The following is a 22,232-nucleotide window of genomic DNA, read 5'->3' as shown; positions in this document are numbered from 1 at the left end:
GAGATACACAGTGTGGGGAACATAGAACATTTTGGAAGTTATATATGGGCAGTAATTGTTTTTTAATGTAAATGAACAATTCTCTTTCACTTTGTGCTTTATCATGAGCACAGCTGGACATGTGACTTCTAGGCACGGAAAGCTTACTTCTTGTTCTATTACAGACCCAACTTATCCTAAGAGAGCCAAAGACATGGTCATGTGGCTAAAGGCTCTGAATCTTCAGCCCCAGGGCTGAATTTTTCACAAGTGACATTTGAGAAATGCATGGTATACCTGTTTTTTGTTGTTGTTTTTGAGACAGAGTCTCGCTTTGTTGCCCAGGCTAGAGTGAGTGCCATGGCGTCAGCCTAGCTCACAGCAACCCCAAACTCCTGGGCTGAAGCAATCCCCCTGCCTCAGCCTCCTGAGTAGCTGGGACTACAAGCATGCACCACCATGCCCGGCTAATTTTTTCTCTATATATTAGTTGGCCAATTAATTTATTTCTATTTATAGTAGAGACGGGGGTCTCGCTCTTGCTCAGGCTGGTTTCGAACTCCTGACCTTGAGCAATCCACCCCTCAGCCTCCTAGAGAGCTAGGATTACAGGCGTGAGCCACCCCGCCCGGCCCGGTATATACCTGTTATATGTCAGTTTTTCAGCACAAACATGTGCTGAGGACAATCACAATACATATAACAACTTGTGGACTTTTGTATTTAATGTTTTTCTTCTTATATGGCATTGTTTTGTTCATTTCTATAGTGTTTTCAAGCATCTATTTATCTGTTCCTTTTAGTTTGTTTTTTTTTCCTTATCCTAGTTTTGAAAATGTAAACCTCCTTTTTTTTTTTACTTTTTACATATCCAAAGCAATTATTTCTGTAAAAATCAAAAGTTTAATGGGTTTAATGGCTAGTTATGTATTTTTGTTATACATCGAAGTAACATCAAAATAATAATACAGTTTTAAGAAATGCGCTTCTGTGTATCGCTTGAAATGATCTTGCATGCCACTACTGCTCTGATGACACCCTGGGGGAAGGATACGGGTAGAAGCAGGGGAGAGATGAAAGAAAGGAAAGAGCCAGGCCTTGTGCTCAGCTCTTTACCCATGTGAACCTTATTTAATCTTCACACAACATTCTATGCTACAGGTATTTGCTATCTCAGGAAAGCAAAGCTCAGAGGGGCTAAGGAAAGAGCCAAAGGTTACACAGCTAGTAAGTGACGGCACTGCTTGTTTAATAAAGACAGCAGTGAAATAAAGACAAGTGGAGGGAGGAGAACAGACACTTCAGGAAAGAAGAGGGTTAAACATGTGTTATACGACAATAGGATTCTAGAGATGAGAGAAATGGAAAAACAGAATCGTTTGCATGTGACTGATAATCTTCCTCTGTTCTTCCTTCCACTATTTATGTAATGACCCAATTCCACTCATTCATTCCACAAATAATCACTGAGTATCTTTATCTTTCAGAAACCACATTAGGGAGTTTCTTTTATCCCTGTCTTGCTAACACCGAGCACAGTGCTAGGAAAATACTAGGTGCTCAAAAAAACGTTTTTGAACAATGAATTAGCCTGGTGAAGGAAAGAATAAATAAACAAACGTTTGCACTACATAGTGATAAAGACCAGGGAAAAATCAAAGTTGAATACTCCACCACAGAACCTGGGTCAGAGAACATTTCAGGACCAAGTGATGCCTGAGCAAGGTTTTGAAGCAGAAATAAAAGTTAGCCAGTCAAAGAATAGGAGGAAGTGAGGAAAGGACCATGAATGCAGAGACCAGCCTAAACAGTGAAAGGGGAAGGTGAGAATTTAGGAGTTCAGTACTCTTATTTGGTGGAGAATGCAAGGAAGAAGGCTGGGGAGGGAGGTGTGGTCAGGGAGGTTCTGGGACTTTCTCTCTGCATGGGTCCCTTAGCTCTGTCCCTCCCTTGAATTTTGGGAGTGATCTGTGCTAACAGAGAACAAAATAACTGAATACAGGAATTAGCAATACATTTTATCACTTTAGTGTGGCTCCATACTAGAGACTGGATAGGTTTTTTAACTCCTTACAATGTTAAGATTTAAAATTAGTGCTCAAATGGAAAGTTTAGACTTTGTCGTCTCCTGCATGGGAAAACCAAATTATTTTTCTGGTTCTTAAGGGCAGATTCTATTTTAGCATAATTTATACAATCACACACACACATATACACACACACAAATTCCAAACAAATGTTCTTGTATGTTTTTCTGGAGGGAGAGTTTCTTTCCTGATTTTAGGTTTTGGTGGTTTTATTTTTCATTTTACTATGTTATAGAAGAGTCGGGAAGTAAAAATGTAGTTCTGTTTTGTTTGTTTGTTTGTTTGTTTTTAAGTGAGATGAGGCATTGAATGACAATAACAAAAGCCATCCTTTTATCTTCACAGTCGCTATTTATGCCAGTTAAGATTCTGGCTATTCATAATAGACTTTGAAACCTTAACTCCCAATATCTCTTCGTTTTGTAGGGATCTTTTCTACCAACTTTTCATTCCAGGCTCAGAGGTCTGCACGCCTCTTCACCATATCCACATTTGTAAAACACCCTTGGTCATAATGTTATTAGGAAGGGAATTCAAAGCAGAAATGAAATTGACAAATAATCCAAAACCTATTTCAGGTACTAGATTAAATCCTCTACATTTTAGCATTAAATTCTTGGGCAAGTTTCTTAACATTTCTGAGCTTCAATTTCATCATCTATAAAATCAGGATCATAATAGCATATGTCTCATAGAATTGTTGGGAGTATTAAATGAGTTATTACATGTAAAATGCTTATATCAATGCCTGAGGCATAGTAAGCCATTATTATTGTTATTGTTATTACTTCTACCACCCAAAGTATAATTTGAAATGTTAACAGATGTCCATATTAAATGCTTTTTGATAGCATGCATTCCTCTACCTGTCATAACTAAAATAAAGGAAACAAGAGAGGAAATGGAAAAAGGACTAAATAATACTCATGCAGAACAGTCCAGCCCAGAGAGTGAAGTCATTCTTTGTATGATATGATTGAAATGTTGTTCCCTTATAACTTGTTGGCCATTTCCCACTATTGCTCCTGATAAATCTAGTATGTATTCATCATTAAAATGAACATCATCTCCAGTTCCCTCATTTTATTTCATTTGTGTTTCTTTTGTTCTCTGCTGTCACCCTGGTGCCTCACACAGTGCCTGGTGTAAACAGATACTGGTACATGTTTGATGATTGAATGAATGAAGGAAAATCTGCTTCTTTATCTATTTTTGACAGTATTTATTCTTCAAATAAATACTTTTTCATTAAACCATTAAAGGCCTTTGCAAAGAGAATTTGTGCATTGTTGATAGTCAATATAAACATTTTTAAAATTATTGAATGTGCATTAGTGAACATGATTAAAGGGGCAGGCTTGGTAGTCAAGCTGTGTGGACATGAATCCCAGTGCCATCACAGAGTTGGGTTTCCTGGGTTCAGATCTTGGCTCTATCATTTGGACGTCCTGGATTCCAATTTTGACTCTTCCACTTTTTACCTGAGTGATCTTGAACAAGTTAGTTAACCTGACGGCTTCACTCTTCATCTGTAAAATGGGGGGGGGATAATTAAGGATTTTACGAGGATTAAATGAGTCAATGTTTATAAAGCATTAAGAATCATAGCTGGCACTTTGTAAACACTAGAGTTACTTGTTAAACAGTAAAAAGAAACCCTAATTTTCCAACTAGATATAATAATAATACCTACCTTATAGAATTATTGTGATGATATTGCATGGCACGTAATAAACACTTGATAAAATATTATTGTTACTGTAGATATTGTTGCAAAGCTTTATTTCTATAATCTATCAGGACTCGGCGCCCTGACTTAGCCCTTCCATTTTTGGATCCATTGAAAAAGTCTTATTGATTCTACTTTACCTTTCACTCGCAACTCTTTCTACCTACCCTGTGTTTGTCTTGTCATTTTGCCTTGCGTCATTCCCTCCTTTTACACCGTATACTCCTCAGGGCAGGGACTTTGTTCTTTGTTTTGGCATAATTTAATAACGCTGGGTACACTCAGGGTACTATAAAATGTTAAAGAAGAAAAAGGAAAAAGATGTAATTTACCAAGAGGCCACAGGTTGACAGCTGGTTGGGTCACTGTTCTGTCTGCGGTGTTGGTACTCAGTGCAAGCCGCCCAGCAGCTTCTAGGGGCGTGGCCGGTGGCTCTCGGGTCGCGCGCGCGTCCTGCAGGGCCACTGGGGTGTGCGCGGCGGGCGCGCCGGGAGCATGAGCCTCGGCAGTGGCACGCAGGCAGGCGCAGGAGGCTGCAGGCTCAGGACGTCGCGCTCACACAGGTTTGCTGGCTGCTTTTGCTTGGCAACTTGGTAAGAGAGACCCGGCGGCGTGAGTAAGTGAGCTGAACTTGGAGGGGGAGACTGAAAAAGAAATGCAGCAAAGAACTGAAAAAGGAGGGGAGAGGGAGGGATTCATTAAGGAGAGAGGCTGTGGTGGCCCTTGCTTTTGAGAAAGGTTTCTTGCATGCTGGATGGTGCAACGCAGGCTGTGATCTTGTTTCTGGAATTTTTCCAAATGGGAGGAGTATGCTACATGGCTGTAGAATATTCTTCAAAAATGTAGGACCAATCTGATCTTTATTGTCAAAGCGATCTCACTGGAAGAATTGGTGTTTCCAACTTTGTTTTGCGAAAGCCTGAAAAGCCATCAAATGGTTGAGAGCACTAGGAAATGGAGCTATCTTATCACAATCCTGAGAGTACTGTCCTTGCTATTTTATTCTTTCTTGTCTTTTGAAGCAATTATTCAGTAACGGCACATTTAAAAAAAAAAAGTCTGACACCTTTTTGGCATGTGTAACCATACTGTATTTAATTATTCTTTCTGTACATTGGAGTCCATTCTGAGTGGTTGATATATATATATATTTAAACTTATTATTTTAAAATAATTACAGATTCCCAGGAAGTTGCAAAGGTAGCACAGAGAGGCCACAACATGCCTTTCACCCAGTTTTTTCCAGTGGTTACATCTGACATACTTTTAGTACAATATCAAAACCAGGAAATTGACATTGGTGCAGTGTGTGCATAGTTTCTATGTCATTGTTTCACATGTGTAGATCTGTGTAACCGCCACCACAATCAGGATACAGCACTTCCATGGCCACAAAGATCTCCCCTGTGCTATTTATTTATTGTTATGCACCTCCCTCCCTCCCAACCACATATTTTCCATCTCTATATTTTTATCATCTTGAGAATGTTACATAAATGGAATCATACTGTATGTGATCATTTTGAGATTTATTTTTCACTCAATGGCCTTGAGATCCATTCAAATTGTTGTGTAAATCAATAGTTTAGTCCTTTTTATTGCTAAGTAGTATTCTGATTACTTGACTCTATCTAGTAGTACACTTTTTCTATCAATAATTATACTTACTTGAAACTTCAGTGGGATTAAAGAGGTGCTGGGACACTCGGTGAGGTGAAAAGTGTGAGGACAAAATTTGAATGAAGTTTTTCTTTTCAAAATGACTTTTGTGTGTGATAGGGCAAAAGGATGTATAAACCACATCTTCATTTAAAACAGAGACCACCGGAGGATTGGAAAGGAAAAAGGAATAGAGCAGAGGAAAGTATGTATTTAGACAATAAGGTATAAAAATCTGGTACCTCTTAAAATTTTTACACCCATATGGTAATCTGTTAATTTACCTTTAGCTAAGACATCTCAGATTTCTTAAAACTGATCAAAACAATGCCTCTGCAACAGGAAATTTCCCACTCAGTCACATACAGACAACTCAAAGATAGAGGCATGGCTGGAAATGACAGCAAGTAACTGATAGGAGTCACCCAGAACCAAGACAGCATCTTTAGCCCAAGGGCAACTGTTAAAGTCAGGATGTTAAGGTTCAGAGACCGGTTCAGTGTTATACTGCTCTGACCTTTCACCCCACCTGCCGGTGGGAAGGGCATCTCTCAGAAGTCCCTTTAAGCCAGGTTTTAAAACAAGGATGCCATCCTTTGTTTGCATGTCCACACATGCCAGAGACCTGAAACTGGAGGCTGCAACTATTGATAGCTAAGGGAAATGCATCACTTTTGAATAGTACCTAGAAGAATTAGGCTCGACCCCTCCCTTCAGCCAGCGCCCATTGGAGAGGTTGCCATCACCCCACCTTCCCTCCCCAAGCAGAAGAGAAAACAAAATATTTATTGCAGTCTGAATGCATTTGTAAATACCCCTTTGAGTCTCTAGAATTTCACATTCTGAACTTCCAGAGACATACTGTCAGTTCACAGAATAGAACAAACTATCAGTCTGGAGCCCTGACTAGACTTGAGTCTAACTGAATGCATTGCTGTTAAATCTCTGCTTTAGAGGTTTCTGTTACCAGAAAAATATTCCTTATCCTAATCCTTGGGAGAGGATGGAGGGTAGGCAGGAGATGGTGGTTCCAAAGTCTAAATAACATGGAGGACTGTCATAGCTAACATAATTTATGACTCCTTTTATAGCCCAATATGCTTTTCTGAATATTTCAAAATGGAATAGAATCACTTGTGCCGTCTTTATGATTTATTTTATTTTGAGTAAACATTAGATACCTCATATCGCTTTGCAAGTTGCTCTTCTGGGTTATATCTCCTATGTGTTTGGACCCACAGAATGTGGCAGGGTAGAAAACTGTAATCTTGAGGCAATGAATACTTAGCTGTGAGTCAGGGAGTTGAACAAAAGCTCACTGAATCTTGTCTACTCCTCTTATTTTATGCTGTTTACTTATTTGACTAATGATGATAATCATTAGGAAGGTGTGGCATGAAATGTAAATATATTATATTGACTATGGTTCCCAACATTGCAGGCATTGTTTTTTTAAGGGGTAATGTTTTCGACTGTTTTTTAATGCTTTTTCTTTAAAGAGAATAAGAGTTTTTGAAAGAAAAATAAAATAGAAATGCCTCATGTACTATATCAATGTAGGCAAAAATCAAGCATTAGTTGTAAAACTTGTAATTAACATTTAAACTATTTTGTAACACTTTGAGGAATGAAATATAATTCTCTCCATTATTTTGTATACCATAATTCCTTAAAGTTCAAAGTCCTCAACCTAGTAGTCAAGATCGACCTCAGGTAAACCCTAGGCAAACATTCCATTTTAGCTAAAGTAGACTCTTGTTGTTTGGTGTTACTGAGGTCAGACTTCCGATCCTATTTCTCCTGCCTGGAACCATGTCTTCTCTGTCTGAAGTCACATCTTTTGTCCTACACAAATCCTGGTCTATTTGCCACAGCTCTTGTGCTGAGTAATCCAGTTCAGTTCAACATATCTTGGAGACAGGGATCCTGTGTTACGAATCATGTTCAACACTAAATAGGTACCCGATGGTGACGGTAAGTCCTTAAAGCTGGACTCTGAAGTCAGACATGGTGGTGTGTGAGTTTTGGCTCAGCCAGAACCTCAAGACCTTATTAGCTTTGGTCTTTGGGTAAGTTACTCCATCTTTCTGAGCGTCAGCTACCTCGTTTGTACAATAGGGATAACGATAATACCTACCTCCAAAGTGAGGGTATTAATGGTGTGATACATGCAAAGTGCTCAGCACAGTGCTGGGCTGGGCCCCAAATAAGGTCTCAGTGAAAATTTCATTGTTATAATTAATATGATTATTACTAATGAGAACTTTAAAAATGAGATTTCAGACTTTACAAAATTAATAAGACTGTGACCTGAGTGAAGGATAGTGTGCACAAAACTCGACTGTTTAGTCTTCTCTGTGTCTCTCAGCCCTACTTGCCATCATAAGAAGGGACAGGGTCCGTCTGTGCCTATCAGCCAGGAAGAGAGGGTCTGCAGTTGCCACCCACTGAGATTAGACACAAATAGATGAAGGCAGAAAGATTCTTCCCTTCTTAGGGCTAATAAAAATATGTGTGGCTTGGCACAGATTTTATTTTTGGAAGGAGATAATCAAATGATGAATGAATTCCTATAACAAATGCTAGATGTTGGCTTCAAAGAGTAATTAAAATAACCTCATGGTGAGTCATCTATCCTTGAAGCTATTTACATATTCAACCTGTAACCTTAGAAAAGTGAAAATTTCAATGAATTAGCTGATTGTTTGATCTGCATAATACCAAATTATTAGGTTTTCTGACATTCCCCTACAAATTGGTTGATGTTTCACCGAGGCATAGCTTCAGTTCAATCAAGAACATAGCCATTACTGCTTTTTTGGTTACAGTGATGTCTAAGCAAGCACCTTTTATGTTTTGAATTACAGATCTACAAGAAGTTTGTTTAAACTATAGCATACAATCACAAACAGAACAGCAATACTTTAAAATAAATAAGAAGGTAGAATGGGTTTGGGATAAGGGGTATAGTCACAGATTCTAACTTTATCCTGTTCCTGGGTCTGCACCTTAAATAATACTCTTTGATAAGTGATTGGAACCCTATATATACATATATGTCAAATTCACAGCCTCCCCAAGATGTCCCCAAAACCACAATTATGGAGTGGGGTTCACACATGCACATAGATATGCATAAATTTCATGATCTTGTATGTAGAGGAATCCTAGGCTTCACACACAAAAAAATGTTAAAGATAATAAATACATTTAGAAAAGTTGCATGATACAAAACCAACATATTAATACAAAAATCTGTTGTGTTTCTATACATTAACAATAAACTATCCTAAAAGGAAACTAACGAAACAATCCTATTTCTAATAGCATCAAAAAGAATAAAATATTTAGGAATAAACTTAACCAAACAGGTAGAAGACTTGTACACTGAAAACTATAAAACAGCAATGAAAGAAATTAGAAGACAAATGGAAATACATCCTGTGTTCATGGGTTGGAAGACCTAACAATGTTAAAATGTCCATCATATTACCCAAAGTGAGCTACAGATTCAATACTATTGCCATAAAAATCCCAATGGCATTTTTTACAAAAATTGAAGAAATAATCTTAAAATTGTTATGAAACCACAAAAGACCCAAAATAGTCAAAGTGATTTTGATAAAGAACAAAGTTGGAGACATCACATGTCCTGGTTTCAAAATATATTACAAAGTTACAGTAATCAAAAGAGTATGGTATTGGCATAAAGACAGTCACATAGATCAATGGAACAGAATATAGAGCCCAGAATTAAAATCATACATATAGGGCCAACTGATCTTTGACAAGGGTGCCAAGAACACTCAATAAGTAAAAGATAGCTTCCTCAACAAATGGTGTTGGAAAAGCTGTATATCCACGTGCAAAAGAATGAAATTGGACCTCTATCTGACACCATATATAAAAATACACTCAAAATGGATTAAAAACTGGAATGTTAAGACCTGAAACTGTAAAACTCCCTAGAAGAAAACAAAGGGAAAAAGCTTTTTGACATTGGACTTGGCAAGGATTTCTTGGATATGACAGCAAAAGTATATAGGCATCCAAAGCAAAAATAGACAAGTAGGACTACATCAAACTAAAAAGCTTCTGCACAGCAAAAGAAACAATCAACAGAATGAAAAGGCAACATATGGAATGGGAGATAATATTTGCAAACCATACATCTGATAAGAGTTTAATATCTAAAATATGTATGGAACTCCTATGAAACAAATATTGTGATTAAAAAATGACAAAAGACTTGATAGACATTTCTTCAAAGACATACAAGTGGCCAACAAGTATGTGAAAAGATGCTCAACATCACTGACTGATAGGAAATGCAAATTAAAATTTGTCTATGCTGTCCTAACCATATACATATTAGGATGGCTATTATATATATACATATATATGTATATATATAATAGATGGCAAGTGTTAGCAAGGCTATGGGAACTCTCATACACTGTTGATGGGAATATAAATTAATACAGCCATATGGAAAACAGTATGGAGGTTCCTCAAAAAATTAAAAATACAACTACCATATAGTGCAACAATTTCACTTCTGGGTATATATCCAAAAGAATCAAAATCAGAATCTCAAAGAGATACCTGAAGTCTCATGTCCATTGCTGCACCATTCACAATAGCAAAGTCATGGAAACAACCCAAATGTCCATCGACAGATGAAAAAGAGATTGTGGTATATATATAAAATAAAATATTATTCAGCCTTGAAAAAGAAGGAAATCCTGCTGTCTGGGACAATGTGGATGAATCCGGAGGGCATCATGCTAAGCGAAATAATCCAATCACAAAAGGACAAATGTACTTATATGAGGTATGTGAAATAGTCAAACTCATAAAAGCAGAGAATAGAATGGTGGTTCCCAGGGGTTAGAGGGAAGGGGAAATGGGGAATTGTTGTTCAGTCGGCATAAACATGGCAAGATGAATAAGTTCTTGAGGTCTGCAGTACAGCGTAGTGCCTGTAGTCAATAGTACTGTTTTTATGCACTTGAAATTTTGTTAATATGGTAGATTTGACGTTAAGTGTTCTTACCACAAACAAAACACGACTCAAACACAGGGACACAAGGAAAGTTTGGGAGGCAATAGATATATCTATTAATGTTACATTGATTGTGGTGATGTTTCACAGGTGCATACACACGTCCAAACTCATTAAATATGTGCTGTCTGTTACAAATCAGTTATATCTCAATAAAGCTGTTAAAAATAATACAGTAAGATCCACTTTCAAATCAAAATTTAGTGAATGTAATTTAACTTTTCAAAGTTTCAGAGTGCTCAGCATTGTCACTGTAAACTTCATCTACAATGGCAAAACTCAAAAGTGCTAGTTAGTAAATATTCCTGGTTGGTTGAAGGAATTTATAGTATTTTTTCTCTGCTTTCAGACTTTTTGGGGAACCATCAAGAAAAACATATGTAGTAGTTCCAAACTAGGCAAATATGGAAAATTTCTAATATATACCAAAGTAGAAAGGATACTATAATGAACTTCCAGCTTCAAAAATAATCAGTTATTGTCTGTTGTATTTTATCTATACCCACACCTTTCCTCCCTGCTACCCCTACCACAATCATTACTATATTATTGTCAAGCAAATCCAAGTCATCATGTAATCTGATTAGTGCATGATTCAGTATAGGCAAGAACCCTTTAAAAATAACTGAAATATCATCACACCTTAAGTGTGACCAACATTTCTTTTTGTCTTTGAATTTTTATTTTTAATTGACATATTATAATTGGTACAGAAAGGTATTTTGGCACATGTATATAATGTGTAATGATCAAATCAGGGTAATCCACATAACCATCACCTCAAACAAACTTTTCCTTAATATTATAAAATATTCAGGCAGTGTTCAAATATCCCTGATTTTCTCTCTCTTATTCTCTCTCTCTCTCTCTCTCTCTGTTTGCTTGAATCAGAATTTAAACAGGGTTCATACTCTCATTTGCTGATATGTCTTTTAAGTCTCTTTTAATCCATAGGTTCAGTCACCTCTCATCCATTTCTTGCCCCCCTCCACCCTTGCAATTTATTTGAGGATGATGAAACTTGTTTTTTGTCCTGTAGAATTCCCCATATTCTGGATTTTGTTGATTTACATGACTTTTAAAATGTCATCCTCAAACTCCAAAATTCTGCCTTCTTCAACCTAATCCTCATAAAATTGCTTCCCTTTAATGAAAAATTGCAACTTGTCCCTTTGCCTGTTGCCTTGAGGACCCTGTAGCCCATATTTTGCCTAATTTTGATTCATATCCTTCTACTTTAACATCCATGGTTTACCAAACACTCCTTCCTGAAAGCGCTTGGCCCACGTGGAGTGCTCTTTCAGTCAGGTTTCAACATATGTACTGGTCTACTCACCCAGCAGAGCTTGCTCAACTTTCTCTAAGATTGCAAGACATAACCAGTAAACAGTAGGTGAAGTTTTGATTTTGTAAATAGTGCCACATGACTACTACATTTTTAAAAGTATTTTTCTATTAGAGATATACATAGAAATATTTACTTGGAGATTGTATATCTGAGATTTGCTTTCACGTGATGGAAGAGAGGGAGTGGTGGTTTAGATGACATAGTAAGATTGGCCATGGTTGAAATGGCTGCAGTTGGATAGTGCCTACATGAAGGTTCCTTATATCAGCCCATCTATTTTTGTTTAAATTTGAAAATTTCCATAAGAATATGTAAAAACAAGTTGTATTACAATTCCAAAACTAAGTAATGAGACATTTCATTGTGGGGGCCTAGATTGTAATACTTTTGCCAAGGATCATCAACAATTCACATCTGGGCTAGGCGCAGTGGCTCACACCTGTAACCCTAGCACTCTGGGAGGCCAAGGCGGGTAGATTGCTCGAGGTCAGGAGTTTGAAACCAGCCTGAGCAAGAGCAAAACCCCGTCTCTACTATAAATAGAAAGAAATTAATTGGACAACTAATATATATAGAAAAAATTAGCCAGGCATGGTGGCACATGCCTGTAGTCCCAGCTACTTGGGAGGCTGAGGCAACAGGATCACTTGAGCCCAGGAGTTTGAGGTTGCTGTGAGCTAGGCTGATGTCACGGCACTCACTCTAGGCTGGGCAACAAAGTGAGACTCCGTCTCAAAAAAAAAAAAAAAAAAATTCATGTCTGAAGAGCAATGTAGTTGTTTTTCTCATTCTGCCATTCTGATTTGCCTAAAAACAAGTCAGTTTTAAACTAAAAAGCAAGCAGCTTAGGAATAATATTTAAATAAAATGGGAAAATGATTTGGAATGAATGAAAATATAACTCACGTAGAGGTTGTTCATAGGTTTTGTGATTTGTCTGTACTGCCTTTCTTAAGACTCTCTAGTGTGGCAGAACTCAGTGACATGCCCCTGTAACCACCCAATAGCTCATATAAAACTCCTAGAAGAGGAGTGACAGCAAGACCCAAACCACTGGATTATCCCATAAGAAACAATTGCTAGCATGGGCTATGAAGGTCACACTTACATGTGCTCCCTACTATAATGCCAGATGGACATGCAGGCCCTATTCTTCCAAGGTGAAAGTCAAAAGCAAACTTTTCAAAACACCTATTATTTTTTAACTTTGCTATTAGTTATTATTTCATTCTTTTTATTATTTATTAATTATTCCATTCAACTGTTGAAAATATTATTTAAACATCTTATGCTTACACCATCCATACCTTCTGAAAAATACCCTTTAAAGGACATGTAGCCTTTATTAATAATAATGTTCTATTATTCTGTTATATTATATTTAATTAATTTCATCAATAGTAATTAATTTTTAACTGTAATCAGCTATGCAACTGCAAAATTTATATTATGTGTTTGCTTCAATACATCTTTTCTGAAGTTGCTTGAATTTAACATCACATATGCAAATTCTCAGTCAGTCCACTTGAGAGGATAATTAAGGGAAAATGAGTAAGAACCAGGAGCTCTAAACAGAAAGGGAAGAAAACTGGATGCACAGGGAGAGAAGATGCTTTTGTATGAAGGTTTGGAAAGCATAAGGGAGACCTGGGGCTTGAGGTGAGGCCTTAGAACTGGGTTTTGGGCCAGTAATCACCAGTGACAAGAAAGGTTGGCAATTTATGCCTTGTGATATAGTTTTGATGTACCAAGTTAAAAACCACTGCTTTGAGAGGCAGAGGAACAGGTTTGAGAAATAATCTACTCATCTAAGCCTGATAGGTTAATTAAAGTTTCCAGAAGTTTCTGCATGTTGAACATCTAATTTAGACCCGTTCCTGGGCCAACACTGGGAGTTAGCAAGCAGGAGACAATGTGTCTAGTCCATAAAAGCAGAAAGGTATTGGACATTTTGATGGGAAAATACCACGCACCAAAAATGTCCCCTGGTATGTGTATGTTTATCTACATCAACACAGTATGACTTTGCAATTGTAGGAGCTCTTGTACAGAAAGACTCTAGAAACTTTTTAGTGAGTAAAGAGCGGGAAAGCAAAATTTAATTATATTCATTACTGCCATTTTAAAATATGTAAAAATATCATTGATGATATTTTTACTTTTATGTGTGTAAGATTTTTTTTTTTTACAGATTCACACATGCCTGGCCGCAACCCCATAAACTATAACTTTCCCGTAAGCTATTAAGTTACTCAACCTGAAATTCTCCTGTCATAGACTTTTCAGGAATTTGATCCTCTCAACTGGTAAGAGATTATTCTATGTCAAGATCTCCCAGTCCCTCTGAGCTGTTACATCCTACATAGTTACTTTTTAAAATTTTCCACCGGAATAGAAATAAAAAGTCTATTTGGTGCTCCTTTGTAATTCTCTCAATAGGAATAATGTATAGATTTCTGAGTGTCTAGCTTTATAAATATTGTAAGTTTTGTAAAAAATTTAGAAAAATTGTTCAATGTGAATACATTTTTATTACTCCTTTATTCTGCACCAAAATTAACTGAGAAAAATAAATGAGGGTGGCACACTTTTAAATAAGGAAAGTAAGGAAAAAGTCAAGTGCAGTAGGCTTCAAATTCCTCAGGAGATGTAGGCCACCAAAAATACTGACTTAGGCCAAAAGAAGGCCCAATCAGCTGCCCACCTGACAATAAAGCACAAATAATTTTCCACAATAAAAATAGAAGCAGCATTTTATCATGTACTTTAGAAATAGGTACAGAGTATTTTTTTTTAGGGTTCCTCAAGGTTCAGTTTAACAAATAAACTTCAAACATACAGAAAATGTCAGGCAAAATAAAAATAAGACATTATATTTACATATCATACTTTTCCTAAAATAATAGTCATTATCCTAAATTCTTACATTGGTATGGTTTTGTGTTCTTTGCCAGGCACTATTATGCATCCAAGTATTCTTAATCTTTAAGATTCCTTTTGTAAAAAATAATGATAATAATTAACTTAGAAATTTTCCTAGTACAGGATTTAAAAGTATTCTTATGGCCTCATATTAAAATATTATTACTATATAGGTTTCTATTTTGCAGTATATCTAACCAGTACCTGTGCAACCAACATATTTTTGTATGTTTCTTTAAAAAAAGTTCTCCTTATCTTAGAAACACATCTGTGCTTTGTGTTGCAGAGGTGGTTGCTATGGCAAATCCATATATTTTATTAAATACCAGACCAGAGTGAACAAACATTGCAGTGCTGGCGGCATCAAGACCATATCAGTACAGCAATCCCACTCCTGGGTATTTACCCAGAGGAAAAAAAGACATTTTATAAAAAAGACACCTGCACTCGAATGTTTATAACAGCACAATTCACAATTGCAGAGATGTGGAAACAACCCAAGTGTCCATCAATAATGAGTGTATTATAAAATGGTAGTATTTTACCATGGAGTATTAGCCATTAAAAAAAAATGGTGAACTAATACCTTTTGTAACAACCTGGATGGAACTGGAGACTATCGTCCCAAGTGAAGTACTGCAAGAATGGAAAGACAGGCAGCACATATACTCACTATTAAACTGGAACTAAATGATCAACACTCATGTGTACATATGGTACTAAAATTCAATGGAAATCAAGCAGATGGGAGTGGGGAGGAAGGGATGAGTAAATTAGTAAATTTATACCTAACGGGTATGATGTACACTCTCTGGGTGATGGACACACTTTTAACTTTGACTCAAATTGTACAAAAGTAATTCGTGTAACCAAAACGTTTGTACCCCTATAATATTCTTTTAAAAAAGACATATCAGCATTTCTTTTATAAATATATATATTTTCAGGGTTCCCTATTTGCGAAATTTGAAGTCCTTAATAAGTTTACAGAAGGCACAGAGTGCTAAAGCCCAAGTGTCTGAATATTTTGAGGGGCCTACTAAAGGAAGCCATTGTTTTTGGTTACCTGTTAATATGATAAATAACAAAAGTTTGAGAACCATTCCTGAAATGTTTGCCAGGAGGCCTAGGAATCAAATTTATCAACTGTTTTTTAGCTAAGAATAAAGGAATTAAATTTTTGAATTGGAGTTTAATTTAGTTATTTGACAATCTAAAATAATCTACTGCTTAAGAGAGAATTCCCATAAAAATAATAAGTATCGAGGCTATTTTATGTAGTCCACTAATTTCAAAATACACAGCCAACAAATAACAAATAATACGTATTTGATTCTTACTATATTCCAGGCTGTGTTCTAAGCTCCTTACATGTATTATCTCATTGCAGAAAAGCAGATAAAGAATACATGTGCTTTCTTTAATAAGTTATTCTTCTGTACAAAAGTAAGAAAGATAGAAAAGGAGGGATAAAGGGAGGAAGGGGGCCAGGGAGGAGGAGTAGAATGAAAAACAAAGAGAGGTCTTAATTTATTAGTCTACTCAGAAGATTAAAGGAGGGTTATCTAAATGTGATTCATATGTGTATATACTTGTATATTATATGAAAATATAAATATATATTATATATATTTATAAAGAGAGAGGCCCTCTAGTCACTTAGAATCCTTGAAAAGTCATTTTGCCCTCAAATCTACTTCATACAAGTATATCATCTCATGTATATCTTATGGTCAATTATTCTTAAATAATTTCCACAGCAATAGTATAGAATAACTGTGGTTACAGAAGATAAAGCAAAGATTTGAAAGGAAATTGTTTCTTAAACATTTTAGGTGAAAATTCATGTGCCATGAATCCATGGTATCTGATCTGTTTCTGCAAACTGAAATGAATGAAACTCCTCATTTCTTTTTTTTGGAGAGAGTCTCACATGAAGGCAGTGGCATGATCATATCTCACTGCAACCTCAAACTCCTGAGCTCAAGAGATCCTCCTGCCTCAGCCTCCCAAGTAGGTGGGACACCACGCCCAGCTGATTTTTCTATTTTTTTGTAGAGACGGGGTCTCGCTATGTTACTCAGGCTGGTTTCCAACTCCTGAGCTCAAGCGATCCTCCCACCTCGGCCTCCCAGAGTGCTGGGATTACAGGTGTGAGCCACTGTGCCTGGCTGATACTCCTCATTTCCAAATCTCAAAGAATGAGTCAAACTGGACTTAATGAAGTATTTGACACCACAATCTTTTAGACTTCAACTCAAATTCTAAGCAGTCTTATTCAGATTAACCTCAAATTAATGAAAAATGGCATAAATGCATCCTTGAAAGACTTCCCTGAATTTAAGAGACGTAAAGATTCCCACAAATTATGTGATCTTGTTTGATCAAGAAGCTGCCTCGAAGAGAGTTAACCATCCATTCTTTTTGGCAGCTTATCCAGGCACTGATTCACAACAACTAAAAAAAAGGGTCTTACATTTGATTCAACTAACTGTGATTAGACCAAAATCGTGTGGCCAGCAGATTTGGTAATTAGTACTAAAATGCTCAGCAACCTTAAATCTTAGAGTATAAGCAAAATGTAGGTCACTTGTTTTGGCATTTGGAAAATGTGTCTTGGTACATCTTTGGGTCTTCATATTTTATCAATCTCATGAAAAAGAACATTAACCCAAAGCAAATCAAACCAACCCCCCCCCCAAAATCTACCAGTACAATTGGATGTGTTAGCATTGGCTGTGAGGCCAGGTTCAGGGGTAAATATGTACCATGCGCTCTTCAGCTTCACACATTGGTTAATATTAAACAAACACATATTGCAAACTGTGCCTCATTACGAGGTTGTTTTCTGAGATTCCATGGGTCAGGGTCAAAACCTGCCGTTTTCCAGCTTTACCATGGTGCTAATCAATAGTTTAACAAGTGAAATAGTGGTGTAATAAACAGAACAATACATTTCAAAGCAAAAGGTGTTGAAACTAATTTAATTCTATAATCGATTTTGCTAATGTCCTATCACTTTTACAAAGGAAGAGCAAAAAAATACCTTATATGTTTATAATGCTTATATGTTCACGACCGCAGTTGACACTCAAAATTATCTTGTCTAAGCTTTTATTAGACCTAGTTTTAAAGAGAAAACTGAGTTCCAGAATACTTGCATGACTGTATCTACTTATTGAAAAAGGACATTAAGTAGATTTAATATTGAAGTTGGAGACAATTTTTTAGATATACGTAAAAAACAAATACACAGTGTTTACCATGTGCCATGTACTCTTCTAAATGCTCTACAAGTGTTAACTTAGTTAATCCTCATAACAGCAGTGTGAGATAGGCACTACTATTATTTCCTTTTTACAGATGAGGAAATTGAAGCACAGAAATGGCAAATACCTTGCTCAACGTCAGACAGTTAATAAGTGATAAATGTCAGATTTAAGTGTAGGTAGTCACGCTCCAGAGTCCATTCTATCTGCCCCATGCTATGCTGAATAAGACAGTGTCTGCTCTTAAGGACTTCAACGTCTAGAAGGGCAGACAAGTAAACAAATGCGTACAGCGCAGCGTGGGTACAGCGCAGCGTGGGTACAGCGCAGCGTGGGTACAGCGCAGCGTGGGTACAGCGCAGCGTGGGTACAGCGCAGCGTGGGTACAGCGCAGCGTGGGTACAGCGCAGCGTGGGTACAGCGCAGCGTGGAAGCTCAGCAGTGGGCCTCGCAGGCAGCAGAGGCAAGAGAGCGGGAGGCATGGACTCTGTTTGTAGGCGGCAGAGCAGGGATCGGATCCAGAGCCAATGTGCTCTCCATTTCATTGGGCAGCCTCATATTTGATAAAAAAAAAAAAAAGAGTTTGAAATTACAGTGAGAAAACAATAATGCACTTATTGGAACATAGCATGTGACAAAGGATAAAAGCTAAGCTTATTTAAATAGGAAAAAACCCCACTGTACTTTTGTAATAGATATAAAAATGCAGACATAGATATAGGTATACAGATGTCTCTCTTCATATATATAACATATAATTGGTAAGTTTATATATGTATATGTATATATCGGCAGAACTCTAGTGTATATCCACTCAACTGTGAAGCTCCCCAGCTATTCTAAGGCTTATGGTCTGTCAGAAGAAAACAAAGCCCATATCAGGAAGCAGAATGAAAGCCTAAAGGCATAGAGATGCTGATGAGCACCATTCTGGGTGGGTAATATTAATAGATGTTCAACAATTACTTGCTGATTGAATGAATGATGGGTTAATTGACTGAAAATGGGAAAGGAAATTTTAAAAAAACTAAAGACAGTTCATTTTATTCACTAAAGACAGTTTATTCACCTTGACCTATGGTGAAAATTTTCATGAGGAAAATTAAATTGAAATATTTAGAATTGGGGTTCCATGTCAACATGCCAGAATTTTATATCCAACGCACTTCTATTGGACAACCACCTTGATATTTCTTTGACCACTATAGAAGTGTAGTTACCACTTATTTACATTGCTAAGTCTTTTAGTCCAAACAATGGTAAAAGGAGCTCCATGGATAGAAAGAAATTTGGCCAGTTTGAACTACAGTTGTGTTTATAGTGTATTTTATGGCTACAAAACTCCGTTTTCTAATTTATTAAAATAAAAGAATGCACGAAGTTTACCTGCTACCCCCAGTGGTCTCTCTAGGAATTATATTCTGTTTTGTAAATGAGAAAATGAGGCTTATAGAGTTTGCTAAGTTGTTGATAGCACAGCTAGTAATTGATAGAGTTAGAACTTGAACCCAAATCTTCTGAATCAAAATCTAATGCTGAGTGTTAGCATCACAGGAGAGAACATGTTCAGACATTCAGATCCTTAGGGCAACAAAAGGCTTCTCTTGTAGCTTAGAAGGGATAAACAGAGATAGTTTCAAGACAAAAACAGTGAAACTCCTCTCAGCCTTCCTTAGAAAAAGTTAATACTAAACGTCTTAAGCAAACTTAAAAGGAAATGCCATCAGCCTTTTAAAGAGAGAGAAAAGACGCAAGCAAAACTATTTGAGTCAATATGATTGCCTTATGTACATATGAAAATCAGATCACCAAACCAAAAATGCATGTATCAGTCTTCTAATTGTTACTTATCATACTATACTAGTCCCTGTTAAGAATTAGAGAATATAGATGCTTGCAAATTAAGCAATTAATATTACTGAGAAATTACTCATATAATTCAATTAAGCATCAATCTTTACTTTTAAGTGGATTGTAAATTAATTTAGAAATGTTTAAATCTGTTGAAGCTTAGATTCTAACTTAAAAAATAATCTTCGAATATGTAGGAAGGAGTAAAGATTTCTATAGTTAAATATTCAATTCCTAAGAGATTTGTAATTACCTTCTTTTTGATATATTATACATTATTTGAAGCAAAATACCTCATGAACCTGAGCTTTTCCATTCTTAGCAAAAATTATAATATAACCATCCTGATGGTCCAAACACGAACCAGATGCACAAGCCCACATGGACACTTTCTCCAAGGATGCAACGTAGGGAAGAATTGCAGTAATTTTAGTATCACAATTTCTAACAAAGTATTTTCCTTTTGCATGCTTAAAATCTGGAGCTCTACGTTTGTGGCACTGCTGGGCTGAACTTTTTAATAAACTCATTTGGGTTGAACAGGACAAAGGAAAGACATGGTGTCCAAAGTCCCCTGGGATCCCTGCAGTGACTTCTCCAGTGGTGTCTTCCATTTTCCATAAACACCTGGCAGCCAGAAACTGCTTCTTGCCTCCTTGACTTTGCTCATGCTGTCTGCTGTGTCTGCAGTCTGCTCCCCATCCCATTTCTCCTGCCAACTCCTGCTTACTCTTTCCACTTGAGCCCACCTGTCACCTCCTCCTGAAAGTCATCCCTGCAGCTTTCAAGCTGAGTTGGGTGCTACACTTCTCCTACTCCTCAGATCCTGTGGGTACTTCATGCACCACATTATATATCAGCATGGCCTGCTTAAGCAGTGGATTCACTTGACAGACCAGGTCTTGAGAGAAGAAACCGGGTCTTAGTTTTTATTGTCTCTTTTGCCTTAGCCCCTGGCACATGTAGGTGTTCTGTTATATTTGTTGAATGAATGAGATGACTCCTTATTATGCCAGAATAAAAATTATCTGACAGCATCATTAAAAAAGTATTGATCTCCATTTTTCTCAACAATATTTTTAGATCTATTAGAGTACCTCCTGCAGATGGGGGAAAAACAGTTCGTCCTTTCAGAACAAGCTTGAGATGTATAATTTTATCTAGATTCTAAATAACTCATAAGTGCCCATTCAGAGGCAAAGATTTTTTAAGGGAGTGATTGTTTGCTGGTTAAGCACCCAAAATATTCTCACTAAAAATAGATATTTAGCTGGTGGCTAATAGCTGGGATTGATTAACAATTATTGAAAAAAACCTAAAAGAGGAACTCTTTGTTTTTGTTGCTTTTGTTCCTAATTATGTTTATTGTTTTTATGGTTACAAAATAATTCATATTTTTAAAAAGTTAGTTGGTAAATATGGATAAGAAAAAATATAGATTATCTACATTTCCACATTCTGGAGATAACTATTAATAGTTTGATATGTGTTATTTCCCTTTGTATATATTTTATATATATAGTTGTGAAAATGATACAAGGATCATATTATTAGATTTTGTATCTTTTTATAAAATTATAATTATCATTTTTCCATGTCCTCATTATTCTTTGAACACATGATTTGCCATTACTGCTTAATATTTGAGGAAGGCAGCTCTCTCTAATGGAACTAACGGATCCTTGCATATAGCACGAACACTTACATCTCACACTTGGGCATAAGCATAAGAAGGAGCTATTGCATTTACTGTATTGCAAGATCCATCAATTAGAGCAGTTATTAGAATGTTTCTTGTTGCAACCTCATAGAAAAGTTCTAAAGAAAGGTTTTGCATGCACAGATTTAATCAGTGCCTTTAATAAAGTCTTCCATTCAACATTTATACAGTACCTACTATGAGCCGGGCATAGTCTAATATTAATCAAGGTAAACAAACAAAAGAGATTATTTATAACTAGTCCAAATTGACTGTCTAGACACAGTTGAATCCGTCCCCAAACCTCTTAAATAGGTCATCTGCCTGAATGTCTCCCCTCTGCTCTCTTCCCGCTGAGTGAAGTCAAAACATTTACTTTTTCTGAGTTAGCTTTCCTGTATTTAAACAAAGACTGGTGCTACTGTACTCCCAGTCCTCCAAGAATTGTAATTCTTAGCTAAAGCAACCCATAAAGTACAAAAAACTTGGTTACTGTTACCATGCTGAGCACTGCTAACTCTCCTACCAAAGAATGGGCACATCTGCCAACAAGCCCTGGGAAGGGCTCTGACTACACCATGGCCCTCCCCTTGAGATGTTTGGAGCCCAGCAGTAGATGTGATA

The 22,232-nt window shown here is 36.7% G+C and overlaps 1 protein-coding gene across 3 annotated transcripts in view; it reads left to right on the top strand.

Moving 5' to 3' along the window:
* The first annotated feature begins 4,261 nt into the window (after positions 1-4,261).
* Positions 4,262-22,232, top strand: part of SLC38A4 (solute carrier family 38 member 4) — a 63,503-nt gene continuing 45,532 nt past the window's right edge. Inside the window, exon 1 of one of the 3 annotated variants that reach the window (XM_012751814.3) lies at positions 4,262-4,358. The gene's annotated coding sequence lies outside the window, so the exon portion shown is untranslated. Of the gene's footprint in view, positions 4,412-22,232 lie in introns of all 3 variants that reach the window. The other 2 variants (XM_012751677.3, XM_012751741.3) reach the window with 2 other exon arrangements.

The sequence above is a fragment of the Microcebus murinus genome, chromosome 10, assembly GCF_040939455.1.
Source record: "Microcebus murinus isolate Inina chromosome 10, M.murinus_Inina_mat1.0, whole genome shotgun sequence".
Classification (NCBI taxonomy): domain Eukaryota; kingdom Metazoa; phylum Chordata; class Mammalia; order Primates; family Cheirogaleidae; genus Microcebus; species Microcebus murinus.
This window is presented reverse-complemented; position numbering and strand designations above follow the sequence as displayed.